Below are 15,872 nucleotides of genomic sequence, written 5' to 3' on the forward strand. Positions count from 1 at the left end.
CTGATCCCGATTTTGAGGACTTTCTCGCCAAATTTTAGTTCCTTAGTTTCTTCGATCGGTGTGGGCCTGTTGACGCGCCCCTTGAAGGTATGAAAAACGGTAGAAAGGGGGGGTTTGAATAACGTTTTCAAGATAAAACTTCCACCTTAAGATTTTGACAAATCTTTCGAGAACAAAGTGCTTAAGATAAGAGATAGGAAAGCACACAAGGATTTTATCCTGGTTCACTTGATGAATCACTCAAGCTAATCCAGTCCACCCGTTAAGGTGATTTCTTCCTTCTTAGAATGAAGGCAATCCACTTATCAGGTAAATGTTACAACTGCACTTGAAACCTACAAGTGACTAAAAATACACTGACTTAGCTCACACTAAGATTCACTCTCTTAGTCTTCTCTAGGATCCGATCAACCTTGATCTCCTAAAGGTAAACTAAACAACTGTTTAAGAATGAATGTTTACAAAGAATTTGCTTCTGAAAAGCTAATAGTAAACACAATGAATTCAAGATGAAAGAATGCTTAGAAAGTTTGAATATAGCTTGCGTGTATAAGATTCTTCCAACCGCATCTTTCAATCTTCAGCCTCTATTTATACTCCAAGGATTAGGGTTTGAACGCTGCATGGGAATGCTACCGTTGGAGGGCAGTTCTGGAAATTCCAGCTTCTGTTGTGGCTGAGAATGTTAGGTAGATCGTCAGGATAGTACATTTGCTTTTGTACTTGGATAGTGACTTGACCTTTAACCTAGTAGACTTTCTGATCAGAGGAGAGCTTTGTGTTGGAACTTGTGAGGCTCGTTGATCAGAGTCAGAGGGAAGCATGGATCTTCTGACTGTTGTATCTTCTGATTCTGAACTCAGAGCGAAGTACTTAGTCTTCAGAGCCATCTTGCTTCTTGCTTCTTAACCAATAAACTGAATTCACTCAGAGTTTAGAGAAATAGAATTAGACTTATCCTGATGTGAATGGTTTATATTGCTCATTCTGAATCCAAGTCATAACTTGATTCTGAGCATAGCTCCCCCTGAATCTAAGACTTGATGAAAACGTTAGTAATGTCTAGATTCTGAGCTAAATAAAATAAGAGTTCAGAGTGTAGGCGCATGACATAGATGAAATGAAATATTCAGAGCGCGTAGGTATTCAGAGTCATAAGCAGGGTATCAGAGTCAAATGAAATCACTTCAGAAGAAGTGAAATGTATTCCTTGTATTTGCCCAGTGACATATCTATGGTCATAGCAGTGGAACTCTTAAATTCTCCAAATAATTAAATCACACTAATCAGCATATACATCAAAAACTTTGAGTTGTACTCCCCCTTTTTGTCATAAGCAAAAAGCTTGGGGTGTGAAAAACTTAGTTTGAAGTACAAGGTACTCCCCTTGAAGGAAGGACTAAGTTCGAAAAGATGGAGAATTAATTACTGAGATTAGCGAATTTAAGAAATAATTAATGCATGAGTAGAACGTTTACCACCGACCACGGGGGTAAAGAGAAGCTTCAGTTACCAAGGATTTATCCTTGAAAAACTGCATAAGCATTAACTTCCGGAGAGGAGGGAATGCTTATATAAAGCGAGTAGAAACGGAGTAAACTTCACAACAAGATTAATACCATAAAAGGATATGGCTTCATACATGGTTGCACTGGAAGTGCTCAGAAGGAAAGCCTTCGAGGAAGACATGTTCCTTAACATCCGGCACCCTGATGGTACACGAACGATACACGAGCTAACGACGACACTGCTGGAACAAGATCTTGGTCCAGAGCTTGAGAAGGATATAAAGGAATTCCTCTGCTTTGTGGAGGAGATTCAGGAGCTCTACAGGCTGGAGCTGAATCTTCTGGAGGAGAAGGAAGCAACTGAGAGAGGACTCAAGACTATAGAAGATAGTCTGGAGAGGGAAGAGCTGAGTATGAAACTCAGAAACGTAGAGTATTCTCTGGATCGCCTGGAGAAGGAAAGATCGGAGCAGCGCCGGGAATGAAGAAGAATGAGGAAGGATCCTCCATTCTAGATATAGGAAAAATTATGTATGATGTAATCTAATGTTTTATCATTAATAAAGAGGAGTTTGACAACTTATGTTATAATTGATGCAGTAATAACACAGAATAAACAAAGATGGAAGAAATTAAACAAGTATAGCATATAAAGCAAATGTCTTAACCAAAAGAAAAACAAAGAACTAAAAGAAAATAAAGTAAGAGGGAAAACCGAAGGAAATCCTAAAGACTAAGGCTTGGTAGAACGACGCAGAAGTTCTTGAAGAGCCCGATTCATTTCCATCAGGATAGTCTCATGAGAATTGAGACGTTGTTCCAAGATGTCAAGTGATGACCCTATTTTAGTAGTGTTTTTAGGGTCATTTCTTTGTTTGTTTTGAGTATTTTTGTTGAGTCTCATGTAGTGTTTCATGCATTCTCATGCATTTTTATTCTTTTCTTTAGTCTTTATTTTGTTTTGGTAATTTAGTAGTTTTATAGGTAGTTTTCTTGCATTTTAAGTAAAGTTTAGGACTTGCATGGTTTTGTTGTGTTTTATGAAGGACCTCTTGTGCTAATGAGCTATTGGAGCTTCTAGAATCTTCCTTGACTTGTTGGTTAGGTTTGGAGAGCAGAAACTGAAGGAGAAAGAAGGCCAAGAAGCATGGAATTGATGAAGAACTTAAAGAGGATTGAAAAGAGGAGTTTCAGAAGCCAAAAAGTCCTTTTCAGGCGAGCTTAAGCGCCTAGGCGCTGGGAGTGGGCGCCTAGGCGCCAATAGGGTCCAGAGGCATGTTTTTCAACATGCAATTGGCGCTCAGGCGCTCTGAATTGGCGCCTGAGCGCCCAGCTTCGGGTAATTTGCCTATAAATAAGGCTTAGGCCAATTTCTTTGATACATTTTGACATTTTACTCATTTTTGATCAAGTTTGAGAGCTGAGGAGAACTTTGGGGCCAAGGGAGGCTTCCAACTTGTACTTTTTCTCAGGTTTTATTTACATTTTCTTCATGAATTCACTAGCCATGAGTGGCTAGTTCACTTTTTGCTTTGGGTTAAGAGATTCTATGAAATTTTAGTTTGTTAAATCCTATCTCTATGCATGAGTCTTGATTCAATCTTGTATTTCAATTCCTTATTGCATGTTTAGCTTTGGTGCACCTTTGCTATAGGCTAGATTATAATCAAATGGAAATTTGTTATGATTTAGGGACATGAATTGGAATAGGTCCTTCTATACTTGCTTCTAGGCATAGAGTGAGGGTAGGGTTTTGTTGGCCTGATTATACATGATATTATACCTCTTATGAATGTTTAAGTACACAAGGAATTGGGCTTAACTTTCAATTTGAGAGAATTACTTTTGTGAGGAATCAACTAGTAAGTACATAGGCTATAACAACAAGAGTTAAATCAAGGTTTCACATGCATAGGATAGGTGGACTAAAATGGATTAGATGATCAGCAACCCAAGGCAATTTTCCATCAATTGTTATTTACATCATTTTCAACATTGCTCTTTTGCAAATATTTTGTCACAATCAACCAAAATCAATTTCTAAATTTTACTGTTTTAAGAACTTTTAAACTTTAGGCTTAAATTAACAATTCTCACTCACAATCCCTGTGGTTCGATATTTTAAAACCCGGAGGTATTCGTACACTTGCGAATTGACCAACATCAAGTCTGGAAGAACTTGGCTGATTTGAAGTAGAGGGAACATCCTGAGCAGATCGAGGAGCTTGAGATTCAGCATGTGTGAAAGGCACTGGTGCAAGTGCTTGACACCGGAGAGCTTTAGCTTCAGCTTCTAGCCTTTCAGCTTCAGACTTTGCATGCGCAATCCTCTCAGCCTCTTGACGAGCAACTTCTTCTGCTTGTTCTTTCTTTCTTCTTGTTTCTTCAACAACCTCCAGTAGCTTTTCTCTAAGCTGTTGTTCATGCAGAACCACTCTTCTGTTGAAACGCTGCCTAGCAGCCTCAATCCTCTGATCCCTTTCCGTAGTGAGATGACTCATCATAACCGAAACTTGAACAACTAACCAATCACTCAGATGATTCCATTCTTCAGCAACAGAGTCAGGATTCTCACTTAGGTCAGTGTGACCTTGGACATTGCGAATCATCAGTGATGCTTCATGATTAAACACACTAATGCACTCAAGTAAGGAGTTTGGCTTGAGGTAGGTATAGGGAACTATGGAAAGATTAGTTTCTGGAGTAGTGGGGTGGTTGCTGCTATTGGCCTCAGAGGCACCTTGAGGAGAACCAACATCTAAGGTTTGGTCATTTGCAGTGTGGGTCTCAAGGTTTGGTTCAGAGGTTTCAACCTGAGGGTGTGGTGATCTAACCGAAGAGTGGTTAGACACTGAGTTTTCTGGTTCTGGTTGAATAGGCTCTTGTTGAATTTGGTCTGGTTGTTGTTGTTGAGCTAAAGGGTCTGCTTCATGCAAGGGGTCAGCTTGGATAGGATTGCAGTCGGATTATCTGCTTGAGACCACAGAGGGTAGTCAATCAGAGGCACCCTTCTTTGTCTTACTTCATCAGAAGTATCTTCATGAGCAGGGGTAACCTTTTTCTCGATCAATCCCATCTTCTTCAAAGATGTGGATGTGAAGACATCACTAACAATTGTCGACAGATCCTCTGTGCATCCTGCCTTAATCAGATCTTCTATGAATTTGCTCTCAATGAAGAGGTCTGAAAGCAGTCTTCCAAAGGGGATGTACTTGATGGCAGACTTGATGGAGGCAGTGGTTCTGGATTTCTTGATACACTCTTTCAGGTAAGAGAACAAGAAGAAGGGAAGGCAGATCTTCTTGTGATCCTGAATGAAGAACAGCATCGCCTTCTGACAGAAGTTGATGTAATCAGAAGAGCTTCCCTTTGGTCTCTGGTTAAAGCAGTGGAGCAGAATCTTGTGCCCGATTCTTAGCTTGGGATGAAGATCCACCACTTTGTAGTCACTCTTGCCAGGTTTGTAGTTGGTGTAGAGAGCCTTGTCGGTTTCTTCCTTTGTTCTGGGTTTCAACTTCGATTCTGTTAGTTGGAATCTGTACCCTGTTCCAGTATGTGCACTCAGAAGATCAACAATTGACTTCTCTGTGATGATGATCCTTCTGCCAGCAATGTAAGAGACCACCTGTGTGTCATCACAATCGGCGTGTTTCCAGAATTCCTTGACCAATTTCACATAAATTGGGCCATGAAGCCTGTTGAAGTATTGTTCCCATCCTTGAACGCGAACTTCAGGACGAAGATCATACCCATTATCTGCTATGTTGTCCAGGTCGAATCTCCATTCAGCAAGATCCTGGAGTTCTTCAGGAGCAAAGACACAATGAACAGCACAATCCCGTTTTGCAATAGGGATCATCTGCCCTTCATCTTGAACTTGAGCTTGTGGTTGATTTCTTGGATTTGCAGGACCCGATTGACCGGTAGGTTATCCTACTGCCATGGTTGGAAATCTTTCATCCGCAGTTTCATTTCTGTTGGGTTTCACCATCTTGAAGGCGGTTGAAGGTTTGGGTAGAAGAGAAAAGGATGAATAGAGAGAGAGAGAGATCGTGGGGATAAGGATTTAGAAACCGAAGAGAGAGAGAGAGAGAGAGTAAAATCAGAAGTGATGGAGATCGTGTGTGTATAGTGGGTTTTGAAAATAACCGTTGTTGATTAAAAAACAAGATAAAATCAACGGTTAAGAAAATAAAGATATCATAGCAGCAGCTAATACCAATAGCACACGTTGGAGAGAAGCACATCAACACTCATTATGACAGACTGTCAGCACGGGCACAAGGAACGATGTATCATAGCAACTGACACACGTTTACTATCTCTGCTTCAGAGTGAGCACCAATGGGTACTTAAACTCTGATGGAGTTACCTTCTGAACTAGACATCTTCTGATAGAGAAGCATCATAGTCAGAGGTTCTGATCCATCTTCATGCTGGACAAAAGTCCATATTCAGATTTTTCATAATGAAATTAAATCTATCCTCTGCTAAGGGCTTTGTAAAGATATCTGCCCATTGATGGTCAGTATCAACAAACTTCAGAAGAAGTACGCCCTTCTGTACATAATCTCTAATAAAGTGATACTTTACCTCAATGTGCTTTGCCCTTGAATGTAAGATAAAATTCTTACTCAATGAAATTGCAGCAGTGTTATCACAATAGATTGGGATATTGCTCTCAAGGATTTGATAATCCTCCAGCTGATGTTTCATCCAGAGCATCTGAGTGCTGCATATTGCTGCTGAGATATATTCTGCCTCTGCAGTAGATAGTGCAATGGTTGATTGCCTCTTGCTTGCCCATGAGACTAAGTTGCTTCCCAGAAATTGACAATTTCCAGAAGTGTTTTTTCTCTCTGTTCTATCTCCAGCATAATCAGCATCACAATAACCTGAAAGCTTATACTCTGATGTTTTCTTATACATCAAGCCAAAGTTAGTGGTACCTTTCAGATATCTTAGGATCCTCTTAACAGCAGTTAAGTGGGTTTCCAGGATGCATGTAGGATGCATTGGAATTGTGGCAACTGTAGATTCCAGCATATTGAACTTCTTCAGAAGTTCTTTAGTGTACTTGCTCTGATGGATATATGTTCCTTCTGGTGTTTGATCTACTTGTATTCCCAGAAAGTACTTGAGTTCTCCCATCATACTCATCTCAAATTCAGCCTGCATCATCTCAGAAAATTCTTTGCATAGAGATTGATGAGCAGAACCAAATATAATATCATCAACATATATTTGCACAATTAAGATATCATCTTTGTATGTTTTGCAAAAGAGAGTTATATCTACTTTACCCCTTACAAACTCATTTTCCAGAAGGAATGAGCTGAGTCTCTCATACCATGCTCTGGGAGCTTGCTTCAGACCATAAAGTGATTTCTTCAATTTTAACACATGGTCTGGATTCTTCTCATCTTCAAAACCTGGGGGTTGATGAACGTAGACTTCCTCTGATATATATCCATTTAGGAAGGCACTTTTAACATCCATCTGATGTAGAATTATGTTGTGATTCACTGAGAAGGAGATCAGCAGTCTGATTGCTTCTAGTCTTGCTACTGGAGCAAATGTTTCAGTATAATCTATTCCTTCCTGCTGACTGTAGCCTTGAGCAACTAGCCTTGCCTTGTTTCTGACTACATCACCTTTCTCATTCAGCTTGTTTCTGAATACCCATTTGGTTCCAATCACATGAACACTTTGAGGTTTCTTCACTAAGCTCCAAACGTCATTTTTGGAAAATTGATTCAGTTCTTCTTCCATAGCCAGAATCCAATCCTTGTCTTGAAGAGCTTCATCAATTGACTAGGGTTCAATTAAGGACACCAATCCTTTCAGACTGAGCAAGGTCTCTTCAGAGGGTCTGAAGGCTGATCTGGTTCTGACAGGTTCATCTTTGTTGCCCAGAATCAATTCCTTAGGATGAGCTGCTGTGATTCTGCTCTTCTTTCGAGACTGTACATCAGAGGGACCAGCTTCTTCTGGTTCATCTTCCTCTGGCTCAACTTCCTCTGGAGCTTTGCCTTTGTCAGAAACATTTATGCTTAAATCTGCAAATCTCTCAACTAGCTTTGACTGATCAGAGTCAAGCTTATCATCAAATCTAACATGAATAGATTCTTCAATTGTTTTAGCATCAGTATTATAGAATCTGAAACCTTTAGAACGATCAGAATAACCAAGTAATAGACATTTAGAAGACTTAGCATCAAATTTATGCAATCTATCCTTAGTATTAAGAACATAACAAACACAACCAAAAGGATGAAAATAAGAAATGTTGGGTTTTATATTCTTCCACAATTCATAAGGAGTCTTATTCAGAATTGGTCTCATAGAGATTCTGTTCTGAATGTAACACGCTGTGTTTACTGCCTCTGCCCAAAAGTGCTTAGCCATGCCAGTTTCTTGGAGCATGGTTCAAGCCATCTCCTGAAGAGTTCTGTTCTTCCTCTCAACAACCCCATTTTGTTGAGGAGTTCTGGGACAAGACTCTCAAACTTGTCATTCTCAAACTCTCCACCACGGTCACTTCTGACACGCACAATCCTACAAGCCTTCTCGTTTTGCACTTGGGCTATGAAGGTAGAGAACACAGCATGAGACTCATCCTTGCGGGTTAGAAATTTTACCCATGTCCAGCGGCTATAGTCATCAACGATAACCATCCCATATCTCTTGCCACCTATAGACTCAGTTTTCACTGGTCCAAACAGGTCGATATGCAGAAGTTCCAACGGCCTTGAGGTTGAGACAAAATTCTTTGCCTTGAAAGGGACTTTTGTGAATTTGCCTTTCTGACATGCTTCACAAAGAGCGTCTGAAGAGAACTTCAGATTGGGTAAGCCCCTGACAAGGTTTAGCTTACTCAGCTGAGAAATCTTTCTCATGCTGGCATGCCCTAACCGTCTATGCCATACCCACTGCTCTTCATTAACAGACAGAAGACATTTCACATTCTGAGCCTCCAACTTAGATAATCTGATCTTATAAATGTTGTTCTTCCTCTTGCTGTTAAACAGAACAGAGCCATCGATCTGACTTACAGCCCGGCATGACTTTTGATTGAAGATAACATCATAACCCTTGTCAGCTAATTGACTTATAGACAATAAGTTATGTGTTAAGCCGTCTACCAATAACACATTATCAATGCATGGACTACTATCTACAGAAATAGTACCAGTACCAACAATTTTACCCTTTTCGTTGCCACCAAAGCCAACTTCGCCTCCAGGCTTAAGTTTTAGCTCTTGGAACATACGCCTTTCTCCCGTCATGTGACGCGAGCATCCACTGTCCAGATACCATGATTGGTGTTTCAGTGGAGCTATCAAGGATATCCGCAACATAGATAATCTTATCCTTAGGTACCCACTTTCTGGGTCCTCTCTTGTTAGTTACCCTAGAGGTTCTGATCACCTTGGGTTTCTCAACATGGTAATGTAAAGGAATTTTTGCATGATATTTAGGCATGGAGAAAGATCCCTTTTTGAGAGGGGGTTTAGCAACTTCAGCAGGTAAAGGGTCAGGGAATATAGTACCAGAGGGAACGCATTCATATAAGGATTTAGCTTTAGGCATAGGAGGCTCATTTCAAATTGGTTTAGAATAGCCAATGCCATGCATTCCATTTCTCCTTACACCATAGATCATTGAAGCCATTAAGCTTCTGTCTTCGCTTTTAGCCAGGAATCTTTGAAAAGATTTTTCATACTTAGATTCATGCTTACTAACAGAGGCATCGCAGGCAATTACTTCTTATAACTTAGCAATTTGATTTTTAAGCACAGAGTTAGAATTTACTAAAGCATGGTTATCATTTTTCAAATCAGAAATGATTTTCTCATGTTCAGAAGGAGTCTTAGAAGCAGCAGATAAGTCCTTTTTCAACTTTTTATGCTTAGACAATAAAGAGTTATACTTATCCATGATATCAAACAAAGCATGTTTCAGTTCAGAGGTTGAGAAAGAAGTGAATACCTCATTTTCATCGTCTGAGTTGGGATCTCCTTCTGATTCTGAGTCAGAGTCAACGACATCCTTTGACTCTGCTCCTTTGTATTTGACAATGGCCATAAGCCCTTGAACTTCACCATCAGAGTCAACATCCTCTGACTCTGATTCGTCAAAAGTCACCATCAGACTTTTCTTGGTCTTGAAGTGCTTCTTTGGCCTCTTGTCCTTTTTCAGTTTTGGACAGTCACTCTTGTAGTGCCCTGATTCTTTGCACTCAAAGCATGTGACTTCCTTAATCGAGGACTTCTTCTGGCCTGAGGATTCAGACTTTCCTTTGGCCTTTCCAGAGCCTTTGTACTTGCTCTGCCTGTGCTTCCAGATACGGTTGGGCCTTTTTTAAATCAGAGTCAACTCATCTTCATCAGAATCTTCTGATGCTTCTTCAGATTCTTTTGCTTCAGCTTGGAGAGCTTTTGATTTCTCAGATTTAGCCTTCTCAGATTTGGATTTCAAGGCTATAGATTTCTTCCTCAGATCTTGCATCTTTAAGCGCTTCAGCTCATGGCATTTCAGTATGCTGATGAGTTCTTCCAAACTCATATGCTCAACATCTCTCGTAAGCTCTATTGAGGTCACCAACGACATCTAGCTTTCAGGAAGACTCCTGATGACCCTTATGACATGATCTTTTGTAGTGTAGCTCTTGTTGAGAGGTCGTATTCCAGCTACAAGCAATTGAAATCTGGAGAACATTTCTTTAATGGATTCGTTTGGTTCCATGATGAAGGATTCATACTTTTGAATCAAAGAAAGTGCCTTTGATTCCTTCACTTTCTTGTTTCCTTCATGAGACATCTTTAAGGATTCAAAGATGCCCTTGGCAAACTCACGATCTGTAATCTTCTAGTACTCTTCATAAGAGATAGCACTTAGAAGAATTGCTCTAGCTTTGTGATGTTGTGAGTACAACTTCTTTTGTTCTGCAGTCATCTCTGACCTTGGGATCTTCTTGCCTTCTGCATCAAATGGACGCCCATAGCCATCCACAATAATATCCTAGAGATCTGCATCGAAACCCAGAAAGAAACTTTCAAGTCTATCTTTCCAATATTCGAACCTTTGACCGTCGAACATGGGAGGCTTTGCGTTGTATCCATCTTTCTGTGTTTCACTGGTGGTAGCCATTGTTTTTCACACCGGCCCGGATCACTGAACACTATTAGGTGTGGTAATCAGAACTTGCGCTCTGATACCAACTGAAGGTATGAAAAACGGTAGAAAGGGGGGGTTTGAATAACGCTTTCAAGATAAAACTTCCACCTTAAGATTTTGACAAATCTTACGAGAACAAAGTGCTTAAGATAAGAGATAGGAAAGCACACAAGAATTTTATTCTGTTTCACTTGATGAATCACTCAAGCTAATTCAGTCCACCCGTTAAGGTGATTTCTTCCTTCTTAGAATGAAGGCAATCCACTAATCAGGTAAATGTTACAACTGCACTTGAAACCTACAAGTGACTAACAATACACTGACTTAGCTCACACTAAGATTCACTCTCTTAGTCTTCTCTAGGATCCGATCAACCTTGATCTCCTAAAGGTAAACTAAACAACTGTTTAAGAATGAATGTTAAGAATTTGCTTCTGAAAAGCTAATAGTAAACACAATGAATTCAAGATGAAAGAATGCTTAGAAAGTTTGAATATAGCTTGCGCGTATGAGATTCTTCCAACCGCATCTTTCAATCTTCAGCCTCTATTTATACTCCAAGGATTAGGGTTTGAACGCTGCATGGGAATGCTACCGTTGGAGGGCAGTTCTGGAAATTCCAGCTTCTGCTGTGGCTGAGAATGTTAGGTAGATCGTCAGGATAGTACATTTGCTTTTGTACTTGGATAGTGACTTGACCTTTAACCTAGTAGATTTTCTGATCAGAGGAGAGCTTTATGTTGGAACTTGTGAGGCTCATTGATCAGAGTCAGAGGGAAGCATGGATCTTCTGACTGTTGTATCTTCTGATTCTGAACTCAGAGCGAAGTACTTAGTCTTCAGAGCCATCTTGCTTCTTGACTTCAGAGTCTCCACTTTTCAGCTTCTGGATCTTCAGAGTCTTCTACACCATCAGAACATCTGAACCTTCAGAGTGTCTGGGTGGGTTGTCAGAACGTCTGGATCTTCAGATTTGTGTGAGATAAAATTGCGTACACCGGCTGTCCCTTTAGCACAGTGCTTCTGATTTGTGTGAGATAAAATTGAGGTCAGAGCCTGTAAATAACACACTCAGAAAAACACGTTAGAGTACCATAATTGTTCATACTAAAATGTTAACTTGTAATCATCAAAACATAGAATTGTACTACTCGATCAAAACTTGATCTTACACCCCTCGCCTCTCAGATCTAGGTTTTCGTGTGGCACATCAACCTCATTGCATCGGTGTCCTGTCGAGGCATTCTTTTTCCCATATCGTTCCACCGCGTTGCAATAGCATTCTCTTGCACTCTTCTGGTCCACAACAACTCTCCCAATACGCCCATCTGGCAACGGATACTTGACCGTCAGATGTGCTGTTGATATCACGGCGCACAGTCGGTTCAAGGTGTTCCGACCGATTATCATGTTGTAGACCTCACCGCTCCCAGGATTAAATATCTTACCTTCAGCGTCTTAGAGTTCTCAAACTCGCCAAATGTAGTATCGAGGTCGAGGACGCCCCTTACCCACACTTGTTCGCCCGCAAACCCCACAAGAGTCCCTGCGTAGGGAGTGAGGTCTCCCTCGTTAAAGCCGAACCGATCAAACGCATTACCGTAAATGATGTCTGCCGAACTTTCTTGATCTAGAAGCACTCGCTGTACATTGAGCTGGTTGACACGGAGTCAGACTACAATCGGGTCGTCTAGGTGCGGCTTTATTCCGAAGAAGTCAGTGGACGAAAATGTAATGTCTGGGTGCGAAAAGTCAAAAGGAACCTCCGTGACCGCGTTCACCGCCCTGGCGTATCGCTTTCTTGCTACACTAGTGACTCCACCTCCACCAAACCCTCCGGCTATCGTGCTTACCTCTTTAGACATTGGGGCCTTATCACTCTGAGCTCTAATAGGTTTTCCCACCGCTATCACCTTCTCAACCGCGCGCTGCAAAGCAAGACATTCCTCTATAACGTGGTCCGATGCTCGGTGATAAGCGCACCACTCGCCCCTTGGCTCGCCAGCCATTCGTGTCGCCCGCGTTTTCTGAAAGTTTTCTGTCTGGGACGATCTATTTGCGTACACCGGCTGTCCCTTTCGAGAGAAAATTCGCCACTCCTGCAACGATTTTCGGTAATTTATCCCTTGTGACGTTTTTCAGCTCCGCCACTGCCTCCGCCCCTCGGATCTCCATATCCTGCTGCTCCAGGCGGCTATTATCGTCGCGAATTAACCATCTCCAATCTTTGTGAGCGTCCAGCGCCTGAGGTGATAGCAGTTCACCTCCCGAGACTTCCAACGAGGGGACTGAGGACTCCTGCCCCTCACCGCGCTGCCTTCCACATACGCAACGCGATGGCGGATCGCACGCTTGTTTCAGCCTTCCTCCACTTCGTCGAGGAAGGCTGGAACTTCTCTCAACCAAATCACAATCCACGTAGTCCGAGAATCAAAATCTACCGATCCCCACAGACGGCGCCAAATGTTCTATCCAAGAACATAGAGATGAGGTATGGTACCTATAGTGAAAGGATCGTGATGCTAGAATTTAGAGAGAGTTTAGAGCGTAACCGCTTGGAGAGAGAAAGTAACTGAATTTCAAGCTTGTTATTTCTCAAATGATCTAAGAGCACCTTACAATTGGTAATCGTCCCCTATTTATAGATTTGGGGGTTGGGCTTGCCGCCCCTAACTTCCCTTAGTGGGCCAGTTGGGCCTCCCGGGAGAAGGCCCAATTTCCTGGCTTGCACGTCGCCCTGGGCTGGCGCTCCTGGGCGAAGGACCCTAGGGTCTCGCCCAGTCCAGTACGTGGGACGGATCACTACCCGGAAGTACCGGCGGGCAAATCCGTCTTTGGCGTTACTCTTGTAAGGATGAAGACGTTGGCGCCGGATACGAGACTTCAGAGAAATCCAGCCGCGGGACCGCAAGGATTTAGGCTCCATGGCGTATAAGTAGAAGAAGTGGGTGATTGAGGGCTCAAGGCCCACCGCGTCTCAAAGCATCTCAAAACACTTTGCGAAGGCCAGGGCATTTGGGTGCAGTTGGCACGAGGCGACGTTGACTGCCTTCATTACTTGGCAGAGGAACGACGAGAACGAGAATTTTATTCCGAGGTCAAGATGCAGGTATTCATAGACATAGAAGAAGTGAGACATCTTCTTTTTTACTGCGCCTTCAATCGTGCGGTTCTTCCACAGACGGTTTTTACTCTTGCAACCGGTGGTGCAGAGGATAGATTCGAGGGGCTTCTCGAGGCAAAACCCACCGGCCCGACGAGCGTTGTCGGCGACGGATTCATCAGTAGTATGCTCAGAGGGCTGGTGTAACGCCTCGATTTCTCGAGTGTCACACAGTAACCAAAACGTTGTGAATTTTCGTCGTTTAATTAATTAGTCTTCAATTAGTGACAAAAGTTCAATTTTACAAAATTCTTGAAACTTAACCATTTCGAACTTGCGGAAATAATCATCAACGTAAACCTCAAACTTCATTAATCATTGAAAAGAGTATGAAATAAATATCCGAAAGAAAACTTCAAAGTAAATTACATCAAGTTAAAATATCCGAACTAAAATAAAGTAATGGTTCAATGCTTCCAAAACTCGATACTCTCAACCCAAAAGGAAAAATGGATGTCTCTCAACCCAACCATATCCTTGGCCCCTTCCTCTTTATCTTCTTCCTCTTCATCAGGAGTGTAGTCGTCATCCGGTAGTGGCTCGTCACGTAGTATCAGCTCCCAAGAATGAGTCGTCGCCGTTATCTTCACGACCATCTACCCCCCCCCTCCCCAAATAAACACATAAACAAGTAGTGCAAGGGTCAGGTTCCACAACAAATCATGCATAAACATAATCACATCTCATATAAACTTTCATCATATGAACATAACCACATGTCATAACTTCTCTTGTATTAATAGCACTAATTGAGTTAGTAACCTACTCGCAGTTAGACTAACGTTTCCTCACATCACACAACCCACCAAAACTCCTTGGTCAATCACGTACATCCGCAGATGTACAATCACATGGATACACAATGATCCACAAATCACAATTCTCACGGTGACCGCAGTCAACCAATTCACGAGGATCCACTGATCCACAAATCTCCCTCGCGTGCAAGCTACCGTTTGTCTCTAACGGCACCATCGTTCTCATGGACCATAGTCTACACTAGACCTATGACCGATTATTCACATTTACTTGCAAGCGAGTTAAGTCCCATTCTCTTTGTATTTAAGGCTCTAAAGTCCGTCCTAGAGTCTTATGTCAACGACGAATCAGAAATAAATGACAACATACAAGACACAATGGAAGGGATTACAACTGGATGAGAGACCTTCCAAAAACTTCACAAGTAACATCATGCTTAACATATAGAAAATCATGAACATATTCACAAGCTTATTCACATATAATTCATAGCATCTCCTAATCACATGTTCCTAAACAAAAACTTCAAACATTTTCGCAACTTAGCTTTTGACAGCAGGAACAACATTCATTGAAACTGGTCTACCGAATACATCTTTTAACCAAAAATCACGTATGATACCTTTCGGGAAAGCTATTTTAAAGATCTACAACTCTCTAGCTAAACACTATTCATCCGAGATCCAGAAACGAGTGATAATAGGCCCTGAAGTCCGCAGTCCAGTACAGAAAACTGGCAGAGAACTTCCACCTCTAAATTAATTTATAAACCAATTAAGCACAAGGTTTTAAGCTATGTTCCAACAACAAAATCCAGATAACATGTGTCTCATAACATGCTTTAATTTCCAGAACCAACAACACTCAACAAGATTTCATAAAAGCATGCCAAGAATCACAACATCACAAAACAATCATGGTAAAGCCCTAACTCTACCCTTTTCCTAAGAACAAGCCCTTACCTTGATGAATCTTGATGAAAAAGAAGGGATCTTGATGCAAAAGAGCTCCCAACAAGCTGCTGTCCAGCCCCTCTTCTTCTTCTTCCCCACTCGATCTCTCCCTCTCGTACTCACTATCTCTCTCTCACTCTCTCGGTTTTCCTCTCTTTCTTTCTCTCTTCTTTCTTCTCTTTTCTTTTGTTACATGAATGAGAGGAAAAGGTTGTGTTTTCTTTGTGATTTGAGAAGAATGAAGATGAAGAAGATAGAATCCTTGCTTTCCTTCCTCGCCTTCACGTCCCCTCTCTTTTCCTTTCTCTT

The sequence above is a fragment of the Lotus japonicus genome, chromosome 6 (genome assembly GCF_012489685.1).
Source record: "Lotus japonicus ecotype B-129 chromosome 6, LjGifu_v1.2".
In the NCBI taxonomy this organism is placed as follows: Eukaryota; Viridiplantae; Streptophyta; class Magnoliopsida; order Fabales; family Fabaceae; genus Lotus; species Lotus japonicus.